The 17,434-nt window shown below is 44.0% G+C and overlaps 1 protein-coding gene and 1 non-coding gene across 5 annotated transcripts in view; both read left to right on the top strand.

Annotated features, from left to right (window-relative positions):
- SPAG16 (sperm associated antigen 16) overlaps window positions 1-17,434 on the top strand; it is a 368,224-nt gene that overhangs the window by 296,238 nt on the left and 54,552 nt on the right. The window lies entirely within an intron of this gene.
- TRNAK-CUU (transfer RNA lysine (anticodon CUU)) lies at window positions 13,379-13,451 on the top strand. Its single transcript has one exon. It is a non-coding gene; the product is annotated as a tRNA-Lys (tRNA).

Below are 17,434 nucleotides of genomic sequence, written 5' to 3' on the forward strand. Positions count from 1 at the left end.
ATACAACACCACCTGAACAGAGCTAATGAACAATCTGGGTGTCCCTCCCGGGCTGGCAGGGGCCTGAGGGAACAAGATCACATCTTCCCTTTTGTTTGTGCAACTTCAGGTAAGGCAGAAGAATGAAAAATAGACGTGAATTTTGGCTGCTGTGTTTCTCCTTTCCCCCATTGCAGAGTGCCCTATTTTTAGGAATAAGGCGTGGTGCTGGCACACGCTGCAGCAGCCAGGCACTGCCAGCCCTCCCCAAGTAACTCCTCACAGATTGCTCAGACTCAGCCAGGGCACTCTAATGTTTCTCTGCACTGTGATTTCTGCAGCTTTTCTCTACAGCAACTGGGCAGGAATTGTAATGTAAATTATTCCAGTCTGCATTGTAACCCTCCGCAACACAAAAAATATGTTTCTGGCAATTCTTCTGTTAGATATTGATCTGACTTTATCTGAGAAGGATCCCTCTTTTTAAGAGTTTAAGAAGCAGGAAGGCCATGAATGAAAAATTCACTTGGGGCTTTTTATCATCAGAAAGTACTCTTATGAGACCAAGGAATTATAGCTGTAAGGGTCAGGATAGTAATGGCCCTCAGACATCTCAGGCTCAGGTTCCCCTCATAAGCATTGTCTGCAGTATTTGTGTTGTCATGAATTAAGTACCTGTGTCTTTTCCTAAGTCTTTGGAGGTGCAAGCTTCTTCATGTAAGTGAATTTCTGATAAGAATTCCTTAACTATTGCTGAAAAACAGTGCTGGGAAGAGCTGAAGGAGGGAGCTCCAGCCTTCTACAGCTCCAAGAACAAAGATCTGTCATGAAGAGTTGCAGTAAAGTTGATCTTGTCTTGAGATGGCAGAAAGAGGGATGACCTCTTAAGCATCCCTCCAGCCCTGCATTCTGAGGATCTGAAATGCCCACTGGCTTTCTGGGAGCTATTGAAAAGGCATCTTGAGTGGCTAGATCACAGCAGCTCCCAGAACTCTGTCTGGAGGGCTGCTGCCTTGTATTAATGCTGCCTGGCCCCACACTCATCTGCAACCAGTGGAAGCTCGTGATTCACGGCAGCAGATGGAACATGCTGTGTTAGTTCTCTTGCTGCTGAAGAGATGGCAAATGAGGAGTTCGTGTTCACATCATCTTCCCCAAAATTACAGAAAAAGCAAAATGTTCAGGCTGAATCGTGACTGCAGTGCAGAATGATGCTGTTTTCCCAGGGGAGCATGGGGAGCCCAGCCTATTAGTCCAGCACTCCTAGGCCAGCAGTTCCTGAAAGATGAGCACTGAAGGAGCTACTGCAGATGGATTCAGAGCTCCAGAGGTGAACCCAGACACTGTGCAGTGCCTCAGGCCACTCCTGGTCAGGTGGGGCCATGGCTTGGGCAGCTCCATGGCAGTGATGGGCCTGTATCATTGCCAGCCCCTTCTTTTCCCTGGAGAGTTTAGATTTTGTCTCCTTGCATAGATAAGGAAGGACTAGACAATTCTACCTTTGCCAGTTCAAATAAATAAGCACTGGCAAATATCCACTGAGATTTACACCTTACCCTCAACCTCTATACAAGCTTTCTACCTTTTCTCTTTGCTGCTGCTTTCCTTTTTTAAGCAACACATGAACTTGATCATTGCATTGTGTCACGGCTGTGGAAATACTATGCAGAACAACACCCCTGTTGCAGCAGGAGAGTCCTTGAGGTTTGTCAGCCCCATTAAAATCTGGAGGCTGCACAGGACCACAACCTGCCAGGCTCCTTTCTCTCAGTCACCTCATAATTGCTGTACGTGGCATGGAAAATGTGGTGGAGTAAAAAGCTAATATTTTGACAGAGTAAAAGATCGATGGAGTAAAGGCATTACTCAGCATTTTGAAGATCTGCCTTGCTCTTTTAAGGCTTCTGATCTATGAAAGCCAAGTTTGGAGTATTTGAGTGTAATGTTAGGGAATATGCATTCATAAGTAGGGAAATAAGGTCAGGGCAATTTTAATAATTCTGTCTCCATAACAGATCAGTGAGCACTTGCTGCCTGGTGACAAATGAAGCAATCATTCTTGATAAATCAATGAAAAAGATAAAATGATAATGTTTAATTTCTATTGTTAAACACTGTTTAATGTCTTTCATTTTGATTATGAACACCAACAATTGACAAGACTGAATTATGAAAAGTAAGCTTTCCTTGAGAGTTTCTAGTAGAGAGAGGCTAAAACTAGACCACTTAAAATTCTTGGTTACATCACCAAAATGTATATTTGAAACACTGCATCTGAAATATTTTTTTAAAATCTCCACGCTTGGGTTGGTTTCTTTCCAAGCCATACAACAAAACTGCTGTCGGATTCTAGTCACTAAAGCATCAGTGAACCTGTGGAGCTGGAAATGTCTCAGAGGCTGCTCTGTAACATTTTCTGGTGACATGGGTAACCCTCTCCACTGCCCAGAATGCAGAGCAGCCTCTGTGAGAACAGCAAGTGCCGAGCAAGGGCTCACTTCTCAAAGTCAGACCAAAAAATCCACTCTTGTACGCTCATATATTGCAGAGCAAGACACAGCTTTGCTGGATTTATATGTGTGGCAGCATTTCTGCTGCAATCAGAAGAAAAATTGCCTTTTTAAAAATTACATTAATACGTAATTACATGACATAATGTCAGGTCATAAACTTAGTCATTTCTTGTAATGCATGCTTGGATTTTATGAAGGCTTCAAAAAACCTTCACTCAAATATTGTGGGAAATCACGTGAAAACAACTGCCAAAATACTCAGAAAACAGAAAAATAGCAAATGCCTGCCTTATTTGAACCAGTTTCTGGGAGGTCACAGAGGTCTCCCAAGAGAGTTACAATCCATGGTGCTACTGGAGATGAAAGAGAGCACAGTGGGACAGGGTATGGGCTGCATTTCCTTTGTCCCTGACTGAGATCTCGGGGAGCTGTAGGTTCAGAATGAGGCTTGGCAGGAGAAATGAAGCTCCATCTGTGTTACTGAGCTGGTTTTGGCCATTAGGAACAGAGAATGTAGAAGCAAAAGGCAACTCTCCTGGGTGAACATGTTTGCAGCTCTGTAACTGCAGGCAGACATGGCGGATAATCCTTTTTTATAAAACTGGCCTTAATAATTATGAACTTTTGAAAGTGTGGTTTGGAACTTTACTCTCTGAAAAGCTGAAAACTTTATTCTGAGTTCCAACCCTTCTTCCCCTCTTCCTCCCCCGTGTGTGTTGGCCCTTCTTTCCTCGTTGGTATTGAATGTTCAGCAGAATTTCGCTGAGCAGTGGTGCCCTCTGCTAGCTTAGCTTGGGGATGGATAACTGAGGTGTTGAAATCCCTCTCACAAGATCGTCTCTCCCATTCCCTGATGCCCTCCACACTAAAGAGCCAATCTTCCAGCTCCCTGCAATATCTCCTTGGGTTCTGTCACCCTGCTGTGTCCAACACATCTCCTGTGCCCTCAGTTTATAGCAGAAATTTGTATTAATCTACAGAACAAGACCTTGCATTTCTTACTGTCATAATTTATGTAATTTTTGTTTCTCCAGTCCTTAATGTCATCCAGCTCTTCTCATATTTGATTGGGATCCTCATTAGGATGGTCACTGCCATCTAACTTTGTGCCATTAATGTTTAATTAGTTTGGTTCTTCTGTTTCATGCCAAGATAACTGATGAAAATGCTAACTAAAATGAGTCTTGGGACCAGTCCTGGAGGTTTTGCATTAATAAGCTTCTCCCCATTTGATCATTTCTCTTTTACCACATCTTATTTCATCCCCTTCGGCCAGTTTGTTTGGGGTTTTTTGGAAGTATGTTTTGGTGCTAAGTCCAATATTTTTGGGCTTAATAATTTCTCCATGTAGCAGTTAATTTGGCACCTTACAGGAATACAGATAAAGTTTATCTTCAGTCAAAGTTTTCTTCTGGTCAAAGAAAAAAAAAACAACCAGTTGTCTTTTCACAAAAGGATGGAGTCTCTGTTGTTATGGTGGTAAACCCACTCCATACAGTATTCAGTTTTCCATGCACCCCAGGTTTTCAGGGCTTTTTTGAACTCATACATTGTGTGATGAGGGGCTGATTCATTCCTGTTACATTTTTATTTTAAGTAATGTCAAGTATATGGGTGAAAATGTTATTTCTAAGGCCCGTGCTTTTAAAAACAAAACACAAAACCCTAATGGAAAATATTTTGTTCACTGTGGTTCCTACAGCAGGATGGCAGAGCCCCATGTTACATGACAACACTGACCTTATAACAAACAGTTTCTGTTCCAAATACACTTTTTAAGGTGTTTAACCAGCTTTATTTCACCTGTTTAGTCCAGATACATTCCTGTTCCCTTCAGATGTATCAAAGCTGTTTATGGTAAACCTTAATTGTCAATATATCCTTTATGTATAAGCTACCAGGAATTATTCCTGAGGATACATCTGCACAGCAGAGGGCTACATACCCCCAGCCATTCCTTTTAAGAGTAGGATATACATTGCTTAGAGCAGACAGGATCTTTTGTGTTGCTCTACAATGGCACCAACCTCCCCAAATCCATGGAGTTTGTCAGACTCTTCTAAAAAATGAGCAAACCAACAAGAAAAGTGCTGTATTATCACATAGCTCCCTGCTGTGTTTTGTGGGGGTTGGTGGCTGAATCTAAAGTCCTGCTTTGGAGAAAAAGCCTTGGGTTTGAGTGATCACAAAGTGGCCTCTTCTGTTTATTCTGCCTGTTTTCCAGCTGGCCTCTGCCTGTGCCATCCTCGTGGTGATTTTTTCATTTTCTCATCCCATGTGTGCAGTGTGCCCCAAGTGCAGCACCCCAGTGTGTGAGCCTGAGGAATCCTTCCATGTCCCCTTCTGCTCCAGAGCCACTTGCTGGGGTCCTGTCAGTGCTGCCATGCTGTGAGACTCCAGCTGGGAAACTTGAACCTGGGCAAGATTCCTGCACTTGGATGCATCCAGTTGATGCGTCCAATGGAAGAGTCAGTGTGGGATCTGTTTGAATTTTACAATTATCTGATCTTACTTCAGCGGGTGGGAATAATTAAATGTGCAAATTGCAGCTACTTTTTCTCTCTCGTGAAAATTTGGTGAGGATCACATGTCTTTTTCCAACAGCTTTTCAAATGCAATGAAGCAAAAAATACTGGTTTTCTTGGGGCTAGTTTCCTAGCCAGCATTGTGTTTAACTGGTCTTAGTTTCTATTGAGAGATAAACATCATTGTAAAATCTGTAGATCTTACAAATACCTTTATTTGATTCCTATTGTATAAATATCATTATTCTGTCTTCTACTCTCTCTCTCATATTACTTTTCCTTTTTAAAGAAACAAACCATTGAGGAATATTTGGAAGTTTAATTTATTTCCCAAGAATCCCAAGCATTTCTCATTTTCTTTACCTGTTTTATACCTACACAAAGTGAGCTTGGTGTAGGGGTGAGGAGTTTGGTCAAACTACTGTATTTCTTATGATTTATATATTCTCTTTACAAGATAATACAGCCTGACTTTAAATAGTGTAAAAATTTGTCTAAGCAACTACTGTTTTGATACAAATTTAACTTTTATTTCTGTTTATTATCAGAAAAAAATTTCAGCTATGGGTTAGTACCCCAGACTAGGGAAAATCTTTCATTTGTTCATTCTTTCTCTCCTTTTGATTGATAAGACTCCTGCAGACCTAACACTCTGTGTGCTCAGATTTTGCATAGGTGTAGTTTTTGCTCCTCCACAGCCTTTTTGCTCCAGATGTTGGTTCTCTGTTTTGACCTGAATTTGCCAGGCCATTGTTGCCTTATCTGCAACCCTCTGGGCACAGAGCAATACATGCAGGAGGCTGAGCAAAGCTTGAGAGCTGCCTTAAATCCCAGCCTGAGCTTGATTTTCTTGTCTGGAGTTAAGTGCACAGAGGCAGCAGTGGCTCTCCTTGATTTCAGATAGATACATCAGATAATGAAAGAGGAGGAGTATTTTTTTTCTGTTTCATCCCCACGAAAAGATACAATAGATGCTTACTGCAAATTTTATTGTGATAGGACTTTAAGTATGTGAGCCTTCACTGAATCACAGTTTAAAACTCTATTGTGAAGCTTTGATTGGGTTTTCTGAAAATTACAGGTGTTCTTCTGGATAACAGAACAGCAAATAACAGTGACTCTTCAAACCAGAATAAAATAATAGGTGTCCAGCATTAATTAATGCATTTCCATTAGCAACCCTGCTAGAAGGTGCTGATTAAGAGTTATTTGCATTTAATCAAAAAATGTAGCGCAAGGTAATACATTTTTCTTTTTGTTGAACTAATGTAAGCTTTATCAATACTGCTAGAATGAATCCTGCACAGGGTGTGTTGCATCTATGTTCTGTACTGTTTGTGTCTGTTCAGCTGACCTTCTCATTTGTTACTCTCAGTGCCAGCTACTGCTTTTTCTATTTCAATGAACATTGGTTTTTTTAACTTGAAATGCCACCGTGTTTTCACTTTAGGAAGAGAATGTCACTGTCTGCAGAGTAAGAGCTGTTCAGGGCACTTGCTGGCAATCAGGGGATTAATCATTATTATGCTTTGCTGCTCACTATAAAATCCTCTCTTTAAAAACATATTTTTGTAGTAAGATGGAGCATGTAGGTTCAAAAGAGTCACATTGTGTCTCTGAGAACTTGTATTTCAGGTCACTGAAATCCACAGAGCTGAAATTCCTGTGCTTGGGGGGCTGATGGCTGTCCTTGAGGAGGGAGGCTGTTCCTTTTTCCTTTAAAGGACAAAAAAGACAATACCTTGTTCACTTGTGTAGTTTGCTGAGCTCCTGGCACTGCCAACCTGTGACTTCCTACAGATCAGGATGGATCCCCTGGGCTGCCCTGGGGAAACACCTTCAGCAGCATCTCCAGGGCCACCTCAGCCACCTTCACCAAATCAGTCTGCACACACCTCCCCTTCTCAACAGCCTCTCCAAAGCTCAAGTTCCCTCCAGTTACACACAGAGTTCCTTTCCCCTGGGGAGCAGGGAAGCTGTACGACCTTGGAGCCTCTATGGGTTTGCAGAGACAACTGGGCAGGGGCTGGGACAGTCCATTGGATCTCACCTTTGGCATGCAGATTTACCTGTGCAAATCCTACAGAGTGCCAAAGCTTGGGGCTGACTGACAATGCTGTTCTGAACATTCTGTTTCACTCCTCTGTGTGGTGTTAGACTAAACCAACCTGTGTCCTCAGGGAGAACAGAAAATCATTAAAAGGTCCTTCTAAGTCATTTACTGTTCAAAGCTGTGTGAATTCAGCCAATAAGAAACTGGTTCACTTTTTTGCCTTCACATATCTGATTATGATTTTTGTCACAGTGTGCTTTACATAAGATATTGTTCCATGTGATCCTATATGTGATTTTTTAATTATTTACAGTATGTCTGTATTATGTTTTTGTGTTGTTCATTACCTATGTTAACCTGTTCAGAGTTCAGTAGCATAAGTAATATATTTCTGTGCCATCCATCTTTTTCACCTCTTTATTCAGGAAGCTTTCTTAGCTCTCTTTTAGCACAAAAGCATGATTAGAAGGCAAATTTTCATTATTTCTAGTGAAAACCCCTCATTTGTTGGCTCATCCCTTATCTTTTTGTGCTGATTAACGTTTACATCTTTGCCCAAAGCCTTATTTTTCAGGTCAAGTAATTCACTTCATGTTCTGTTTATATTCTCTGCAGTTTTTAGGTATAGATGTTTTGCTCATTTGAGAAAACAGATGAAATCATACTATGCTTTCAATATGTTTAAGGTCAAACATTAAAAATTCCTTCTGTCTACTCACTTGAGATGAGACACTTGAGCATTTCTTTGTTCTGCTTTATATAATCTTGTAAATCTCTGTGAAGGGCACTGTTATAAATCAGTAAATAAACCACCAAATTTGAAAAGCATCTGCTGGCAGAGCTGACTGCAAAGCTGAGCTGCAGAGCCTCACCTGTGGTTCTCTCCTGGCCTCACAGAAGTTTGGGGGACATTGTGTGACAACTCTCTTTCTAGGATGAGAGTTTGCCATTCCTCTGCCGATCCTCCCCTTCCTTTCTCATCAGAAAACTGGCTGAGATGGAAAACGTCAGCCCTGTCAGATCCATTCCCTTCTCATCTGAGAGCTGAGTGCTTTGGAGAAGAGGCAGGTTGGCTGGAGATGCAAAGGTGCCTCCTGTCTGTGACAGTGATGGCACGAGAAGAGCCCTGCTGTCCCTCACAGCACCTTTCAGTCTCTGAGCATTAATGCATCCCCTTGGCAGGACAGAGTTCCCTCCAGTGCCTCCTGCTCTCCAGCACTGAGGGCATGTGCAAAACAGAGAGGTGCCACTAGAAATGGAAAAACACCATGTCTCCAGTTGAGCTTTACCCCTTCATGATTCTTACAAATGCCCATGACCATATTTTAGAGAAATGTGTTTCAGTTCTCCATGCAGGTTCCTTGGGGCACTTAATTCTTGGTTTGTAAGCAGTTTCTGTCTTCCTACACAGCATTCACCAGCATTTTGCCCAGGAGCAGCTGTCCCCATCCTGAAAAGTTACAATTTGAAGTTGGGAACTTGTGTCCTGAGAGTATTCAAGCTGCATTTGAAGTTGTTTGCAGGTTGCCTTCAACTGTTTCTTTAAGGATTCTCAGCTGCATCTTGTACTCTCGGTAGTTTCTGTCTGTGTAAAATGCACAATAATGCCAGGAGGCTTCATTGCTGCATTTTAAAAAATACCCTAAAATCTGCCTTTCACCTGCAGTCTCCATAACTTGATAGCCTGCTCACATTCCTCTGACTTTCAAAACCCTTGGATGAGAAGGATTTTCCAGTAATGCTGGTTTTCCTTCAGACTGGCAGAAATGATACAATATTGTGCTACTTGAAATTTGTTCATCTTCAGAAGATTTATATAGGAATTAAGTGGTACGTTGACCCTGTGTGTTCGTGGAAGCAAGTTTCAACCAGCAAGAAATTTCTTCTCCATGAATAAATCAGAATTTACTTGCTGTCCTTGAAATCAGAGTGTAATGGTTGTGCCTACGCAGTGTCCTGTAACATGACGTGTTCCTTACAGCAGGGCAAACTGGGTGTAAAATATCATCACTCTGTTTGACAGCTCTTTGTTTCCTTTTGCAGCAGCACTTGAGAATCTGACAACAGAGAATGAGGACCTTTTAATTTTAATGAAAAACTGACCCACGTTCTTACTCACAAAGTTATTCATCATGGTAATTTATAGGTCACATCCTACCCACTTAGAAAACTAGGATATTTGATAGAGCAAGAAAAACTGACTTTGAATCCCCAAGTACTTCAGAGAACTTGTGGTGATAAATGGGTTTTAATTAATTTAAATATAGTTGGAAGATCAGATGAGGCATTATTTTAAAGTGATACTCGAAGAAACTACAGAGATTTGTAATCTCTTTATTTCAGAGATTTGTGATTTCTTTATTTGTCACGTCTTCTGACATGCTAACAAGCAGTGGAGCATTCTTAAAGGATCTGGCCACCAGAAACCCACTTCAAACACATTTCAGAATTGCTAGTAATTTAATGGTTCCTGTCTGGTTCCAGCCTCTATTCAGCAGGTCGCCATTAGAGTTACATTGACAATTATATCACAGAGCTGCCTGGTGACTCAGAACCATGCAGTACATATAGACACTCCCTCCAGACATCCTTCTGAGTGTCATCCTCTGCAAACAGAGCAGAATTTTAAGCAAATGTAATGTTTCCATAAGCTCTGTGGCACAGACTGCTCAGTGTAAGCTGCCACAGCTGTATTAGCAAAGGGTAATTTTACAGGCTCAGCTGTACAATTGCGGTTGTATTTTCCAGCTGACCTCAACCGTTCTTTGAAATAGCTGTTATCAAAAAGGATTGATTATGTTCCATTTCTAGTGGCTCCTTGTTCTTCCCGCTGACTTCTGAAATCACAATGGGCTCCTGAACAAGCAATTTGCAATCTTGACTCGGATATTGTGGTCACTAGAGGTCCCATGTCTTCCAACTCCTGTGAAGTCAGTGGCCCTGGAGGTTGAGTGGGGCAGATTTGGGCTGTTGACTCCTGCTCTGGTCGCGATCTCGCAGAGGGCAATGCCCCCAGAGCCCTGCAGCTGTAATGCCTTGCTCTGGAGGACAGCAGTCCTCTTTCCTCATGTGCTGCTGACACAGAAGTAACTGTGGAAACTTTGGCCCTGTCCATGAGGAAGTGCCAGCCCTAATCAACCTAATTAGGCTGCTGTGCCATCGTTCTGGTTTGGCTCTGTAGCCCAGTCACTGCCCCCGTGTGCAATACAGCTCAAAGGCAAGCAAGTACCTTTCACCACTGTAGTTTCACCAGGCCCCAGCGTGGGATCCGCCCTGTTTCCAGCAGATGGCTGCTGCATGGCCCTTGCTTTTCTTGGGCAAAGGGAATGGCATATTGAACTTGGGCCTGATGCAGAATTTCCTCTCACAAAAGGGATTCACCGTGTGCTCCTTCATGAGATGTCTCAGGAACCCATGGCTGGCTGGAACATGGGCATCACTTTTGAAATATTACACAGCTCACAGCAAATACAGAAGCAAACTGATGAAGGAACTAGCTAAATATCTGTGAAAAATGTGGAAAAATACTGGTAAGCAGAAAGCTTATGAAACAAAGGGTCTATCAATTAATTAGGATGAAAGCCTGACACATAATTATGACCCTTTTTTATTTTTCCAGAGCTGTTCTTCAACTTTATTTCTGCTCTTCCATGTCAAGAGTAATTGTTTTAATTCATTTTACCATGTAAATGTTTTTAATGGGACCAACAAAAATCTGTCTCAGGTACAGCTATTTCTCTGATGCACAGATGATTTCATTTGTCTTCCTTTTATCACATCGGGTAGCCTGGGAGGTGGAAAGGAGAAACACTGGCCCATGAGTGGGAGCAGGCAAGGGGAAAATCAATTAGGAGCTTGAAGGGGCTATTTTTCCAGGTTTTGACAACACTTCTATTAATGCTAGTGCAGTGTAGACAGCTACTACAATTACAAGGAAGGAGGAAGTGTTCCTTGAAAATATTTAGTAAAATATCGTGAAGGGTGTGTTGCGGTTTTGGAGGATGGTGCAGCAGACTTTACCCTAGAGCTTCTCTACCTAGCCCGGTTCAGCGCTTCAGTGCTCCAAACCCTCTGTCCCAGGGCTGGACACTGCGCTCTCACCGGCCGGGGAGCCATAAGGCTACTTCTGGTTCGTCTGCTTCTACAACCGGCGGTGATAAAGGAGGCAAGGAGGGTCTATGCGTTGTGTCCATGGAAGATGTTTATTTGCATGGTGCAGCAGAGGCCAACGACCTCCCCGAGGCAGAGATGCCTCGAGGGCGAAGGCCTCACATGCACAGCCACATGTGGAGCATAAACACACGTGGAGCATAGACAGCAAGATGGCGGAGGGTAAGGGGTTTTATAGGGAAACAGAGAGGGGCAGGGACAGCACACAGGCCCAGTGACCTCTGGGTACAGGGGAGGTACACAGGCGGAGTTAGGAGTACAGGAACCAATAGGGAAACCCGAGGGAGTGGCCAGGGCCACGTGGGGTTAGGGTACAGGAACCAATAGGGAAAACTGGGGGCGTGGCTAGGACCACATGGAGTAGGGAAGGCAGGACAATAGGTGACAAGTACAGTCGTTAAGAAAGGGGTGTGGGGAACTTGCAGCTATTATCACAATATTTCCCCATTTTTTACTAAATTAAAGAGGGAAAGGCTTTTCCTAAAAACTTTCATAGCAAATTTTTAAACAACAGGAAAATGGTAAAACAACATAATGTAAAGCAATAACAAAATTAGTTTTGCTGTGAGTATGGGGAAAACGATGATGCAGCTGGCTGATTTTGATGTTGGAATTCAGTACAGGTTGAATTTTCGGACTGCAGTTATGTTTGTAGTCTGTTTTTTTTTTTGCTGGGGCTGCTAAGATGAAGGCAGGGTTTGCAGCAGTAACGGGGCTGTTACCGAAGTCTTTCTCAGCTTAGGAGAGGGAGAAAACTTTGGACGCAGCGCAGCTCCACTGGGTGACACACAGCTTTTTCCTGCTGTGGCTCTGCTGGGTCTGTAACAGTTCCACTAGGCTCCAGCACGGCCGGACGGCAGCACAGCTTCAGGGACTGCTCTGGCGCAGCTCCACTAGGCTCCGGGGGCAGTGTCTGCCGCGGGGAGCTAGAGGTGCTGCCTCACCGGCTCTTCCGAGCTTGCCGCGGGCAACTGGAGGTGCGGCTCCGCTCCCGGCCAGGCTATAGCTGCTTCTGGCTGAGAGGGAACACTTGAGAGGATGGGAGGAAGGGCCTGCACCGAAGGGAAACGCTCAGATGGGGAAGGATCTGTAACCGAAGGGAGCGCTCACTGATGCGGGGGGAGGGGCTATAACGGAACACGAGGGATGCAGGGGGTGGAGCTTCGGTAAGCCCGGGAAAATTTCAAGGGGAAGAAGACAACATGGCGTGCTTGACCATGCGGCCGGCGCCATATTGGAAAACACGTGGAGTCAGCTCGGCGGAGGTTTGGGGCATAGGAAAGGAGGTTAGCAGGGATCTCGAGTTAGAGTGGCCAGTTCTAACCCGGGAAAGGGACAGGAGAGGCTGAAAAGCGTACGATCAGCTCTCTCCTGAGGGACAGAGGGGGAGCACGAGCTGGTGGAGGAGGGGGTGCTACCAACACATGGCCGGCACCATGTTGGGGGATACATGCAGGGGAAGGTGTTTATTAGGGAGAGAACAAGGGTTTTTCACTGCCAGATAACTAAATAAAACAAAACACAGATTAGTTTACTTTATCTCTCGCGCGCAAAAACTGCCCACACAACAGCTGATTCTCCACTCCTTATAAAAAATGTCTAATTTTATAAGAAAAACTTCTCCCAAAATGGGGGCACAAAACTTAGGTTTCCCCTTGTTAGAAGTGGGTTTTTTCTTGTCGAGATTTCGCATGGAGCGCGACTTTCTTCACCTCGACAAGACACCACCTCTAACCCTCCACCCACCCCGAGGCAAAAAGAACAAACTAAAAAGAAAAAAGGGACCCTCGTACCAAGCCGACCAGGCTTTCACTGGTTCCCCTCCCAAGGGGCTTTCCAGAGGGCTTACCACGCACGGAGAATCAAAAAAAAAGCACTCGGGATGGTCCACCGCCGTTCGGCCGACCTCCTTGAAAAGCGCGACTTTTTTCTAGAGGCTACCGGCCGCCCCTTCGGTCTTCTCGCTGAATGCAAGCTTTTCGTCGGGGAAATGGCTTCCCAAATGCGACTACTCCCCTGCCGCAGTTGCGGCTGCAGGGGGACGCTTTCCAGGGTGGCTTCTGTCCCACGTTTGGGCTCCATTTGTTGCGGTTTTGGAGGATGGTGCAGCAGACTTTACCCTAGAGCTTCTCTACCTAGCCCGGCTAGCTCAGTCGGTAGAGCATGAGACTCTTAATCTCAGGGTCGTGGGTTCGTGCCCCACGTTGGGCGCCATTTGTTGCGGTTTTGGAGGATGGTGCAGCAGACTTTACCCTAGAGCTTCTCTACCTAGCCCGGTTCAGCGCTTCAGTGCTCCAAACCCTCTGTCCCAGGGCTGGACACTGCGCTCTCACCGGCCGGGGAGCCATAAGGCTACCTCTGGTTCGTCTGCTTCCACAACCGGCGGTGATAAAGGAGGCAAGGAGGGTCTATGCGTTGTGTCCATGGAAGATGTTTATTCGCATGGTGCAGCAGAGGCCAACGACCTCCCCGAGGCAGAGATGCCTCGAGGGCGAAGGCCTCACATGCACAGCCACATGTGGAGCATAAACACACGTGGAGCATAGACCGCAAGATGGCGGAGGGTAAGGGGTTTTATAGGGAAACAGAGGGGCAGGGACAACACACAGACCCAGTGACCTCTGGGTACAGGGGAGGTACACAGGCGGAGTTAGGAGTACAGGAACCAATAGGGAAACCCGAGGGAGTGGCCAGGGCCACGTGGGGTTAGGAGTACAGGAACCAATAGGGAAAACTGGGGGCGTGGCTAGGACCACATGGAGTAGGGAAGGCAGGACAATAGGTGACAAGTACAGTCGTTAAGAAAGGGGTGTGGGGAACTTGCAGCTATTATCACAATAAGGGTGCCTCTCAGTGCCACCACAAAATGAAGCACAAAAGCCATTTTAGTAGCTTCCTTTGTTAGATGAAAATAATTTCACAAAAAAATTCCTCTAAAATGCCAGCCATGAGATAAATTTAATGTATGGATGAGAAATATGCATGGAATTCAGAACGTTAATTTGCTATTAATTAGCTCCCAAACACAAGTAAGTAGATTTAATTGGCAGCGTGGCTGAGAGTTTACTTGTGAACGTGTCACTAATGAACAGAACAACTGTGATCAGAGGCAGCAAATACAGCTTCCCAAATGTTTCATTATGGATCCACAAAAATGTGACAGGATGGCCATGCATCTGATTTCTGGTTTATTCTCTCTGTTCATGGAAGAATATAATCTAGTTATTTAAATCGTAAATACTGAAAGTAGTTTATGCCCAAAGGAAGAGAATTTATGGGATGAAATAACATAGCACAACTGTTACTTCCCTGATTTGTGCCACTAACTTAGGAATGTTGCAGTATTTGTCTCTAGTCATAGCAGAAAAAAGGTTCTTTTATTTGAAAATATTTGCTTTTTCTGTCTCAGGGCAGAGAGTCCATGTTTTGAATAGGACATCACCCAGTCACTGCACAGCCAGTGGTGGGGCAACTGCTGTCAGTTGTCTACCTGGAGGAATTCATTGTGGTTTTTAATGCTGCTGTTTAGAGGAAGGAGGAGAAATAGTTCCAGTTTTGTCTTCCACCCCCAGTGCTGTGCAGACCGAGATAATGGAATGGCTCTTGATGTAGTGTGAGCAAGGAGCCACTGCCTGAGAAAGTTCTTGGAAGTCAAAGAAAAACCCCATGGCATATTTGGCTGTCATTAAATTCAGACTATGTTCTGAGGAGAGATCAAAGAGCCAGAAATTACAGGAGTCTGAATAGTGATACTGAGGGAAAAACGCTGAGTGGAGCTGCCTGAGTTTTGTCTCATAGTCATGAGTGCACCTCCAGCAGAAAAACTACATGTGACTCTTGTCGCTTCTGGATTTAGGATACATGTTCTCATTGCTTTTTGCATGCATGGTTTAATCACCATTCCATAATCACGGTACAGGAAAAGTCATGGAGACTTGAAATTAGGGTAAAACATGTTAAATTTAAGACAGATTTCATACAGAATCCATTGTGATATCAGCAAAACCAAAGTTCAGGCTTCATAGGAAATAAGAAATGCAGAAGTAACTGCATGACATAGTAAATTTGGGCATTGCTAATTACAATATGGACTCACAGTAACACTTTTGCATTAATCTAACCTTTATCACCCTTTGGTGGGAAATGGAGATTTTTAAAATAACAGACAATTGCATAGCACAGCTGTGTAAAAGTAATATAAAAAGAGAAAAATTATGCTTTTTCATTTTGGGTACCCTTTTCTGATCTACTGTGATATTGATGTGCCAATTCATAGCTTTATATCATACTTCTTCATAAAATAGAGGGGGTTTTTAACGTCCTCTGGAAAGCCTAATGGTGAATGTGCATATTTGAAATAATTGGATTGCTTTATCTTCATATGGAAGTGAGTGAAAACCTGTAGTTTGAATAAGTGGAAACAAATGAACAAGGGAGGATTCCCAGACCTGTGAAATTGTCAGTGTGGATTGCCTACAATTTTGGCACACTGCAATTTTCAAAGATTTGGCGGAGCTTGAAAGGCAGTAAAGTGAAACATGTACAAGCAATGCAAATTAAGAAGCAAAAATTGGGTCAGTGGCATTTGGAGTGATTCCCTCCTGAAGGATAGGGAGTCACTGTGGATACTACAGGTAAGGTAAACACTCTGATGTGGGAAATGTCAGCATTTTAACTGTTTGTGCCCAGATGCCTGTGCCAGCTTTAGAGCCTGTGTGGAAATGCTCTGGTTCCCAGATGTGTGGATTAACACCAGTTCCTGTCTGTGTAGGGCAGCTCTGGGACTGTGGTACTTTGGATTCTCTGTGCATCACTGTCCTGTGGCACTGACACCCTTTCCTTCTCCCAAAGGAGAGTTGTGAAAATGAAAATTCAATTCAGGTTTTGTGCATGGATGCTCTGCTGGTGGTCATGTGAGGGTGATTATGGGTATTTTGGAACCTGGGGCACTATCTGTGAGGAACAGCCTCAGCATCAATCCTGCTAATTTCAGTGGACCTGCCCTGGAGTTAAAGGACTCAAGAAGGGCATCAGAACTTGTCTTCAGATAAGCAGAAAACATTTCCAAACCCAGGTATCTAGGGCATTTTTTTTATTTAGCTTTTAAGCATTTATTTTTAGATGGCATGGCTCCACTTGATAGCAGAGTGTGAATCTGAATGTTGTAAAGCAATATAAATGGCCATTAAGTTTGGAAGCACAGTATGACCTTTCTGAAATATTATGCCAAACACTGTGTTTGCTTTGTGAGCTAAGTGGAACTTCTGGAAGGCTGTTGCTGATGAAAGGCACTGGCTTACTCTCTGGGGAGAGAGCACTTTATTGCAAGATGAATCTGGGGATCTGAGGAAAATAACAAAACAAAGCTGTAAGACAGGGTTAGATTTTAACAGGAAGAAGTTTGGATTGATTGCAGTGACTTTCGTATGCCTTGTTTTTTCCAGAACACAATGAATGCTTTTTATTTTAAACTTAACTTTCTAGCTTTAAAGGTGTGCTATCAAACCCTGAAAGATGCTGTGAAGGGGCACTGTGGGAGAGCATTTGGCCAAACCTGCCAAATATTTATGCACCTTCATTAGTAGTGTTCTGGCATTACTAAATATTAGAGCAGCAGTGCTGTGATGCTCAACCAGTGCTGGTGCCCTGAGGGGAGGCTGAGGGGAAGCAGCCAGGGTAGGCAGGAGCAGGCAGTGAGATGGCATGAGGTTTAAAGGGGGTTGTGGAGCCACTGGAGTGACGCAGTGGGCACAGAGCCCAGCCAGCATCAGACCAGGCCAGAGCCTCCTCAGTGACTCTGTGGCCCAGGCTGAGGCGAGTGGAGCTGTCCGGAGTTGCTGAACACTGATGTATTTTCTCTAAAATACACCCTGAAAACAGCTTTGTTTCTTCTGACTAACCCTCAAGGCTTGTCTCTGCACAAACCAATAGAGGATTCAGATTATTTCTGTTGGTGCAGAAATGGTTGATCTTTATGGCTTTGTAAGGGACATCACAGCCAAAAACAAGCAATGATGAGGAATGGATGCTGGTTTGCTTGAGACAGGAAGCATTCTTGAGTTACAGGCTCCCCAGGGAATGATCACAGCCTCAAGGCTGCCAGAGCTCTGGGAGCATTTGGACAACACTCTCAGGGATGCACAGGGTGGGATTGTTGGGGTGTCCTGTGCAGGGCCAGGGGTTGGACTTCGTGA

The sequence above is a fragment of the Lichenostomus cassidix genome, chromosome 7, assembly GCF_008360975.1.
Source record: "Lichenostomus cassidix isolate B80296 chromosome 7, HeHo_3.0, whole genome shotgun sequence".
Classification (NCBI taxonomy): Eukaryota; Metazoa; Chordata; class Aves; order Passeriformes; family Meliphagidae; genus Lichenostomus; species Lichenostomus cassidix.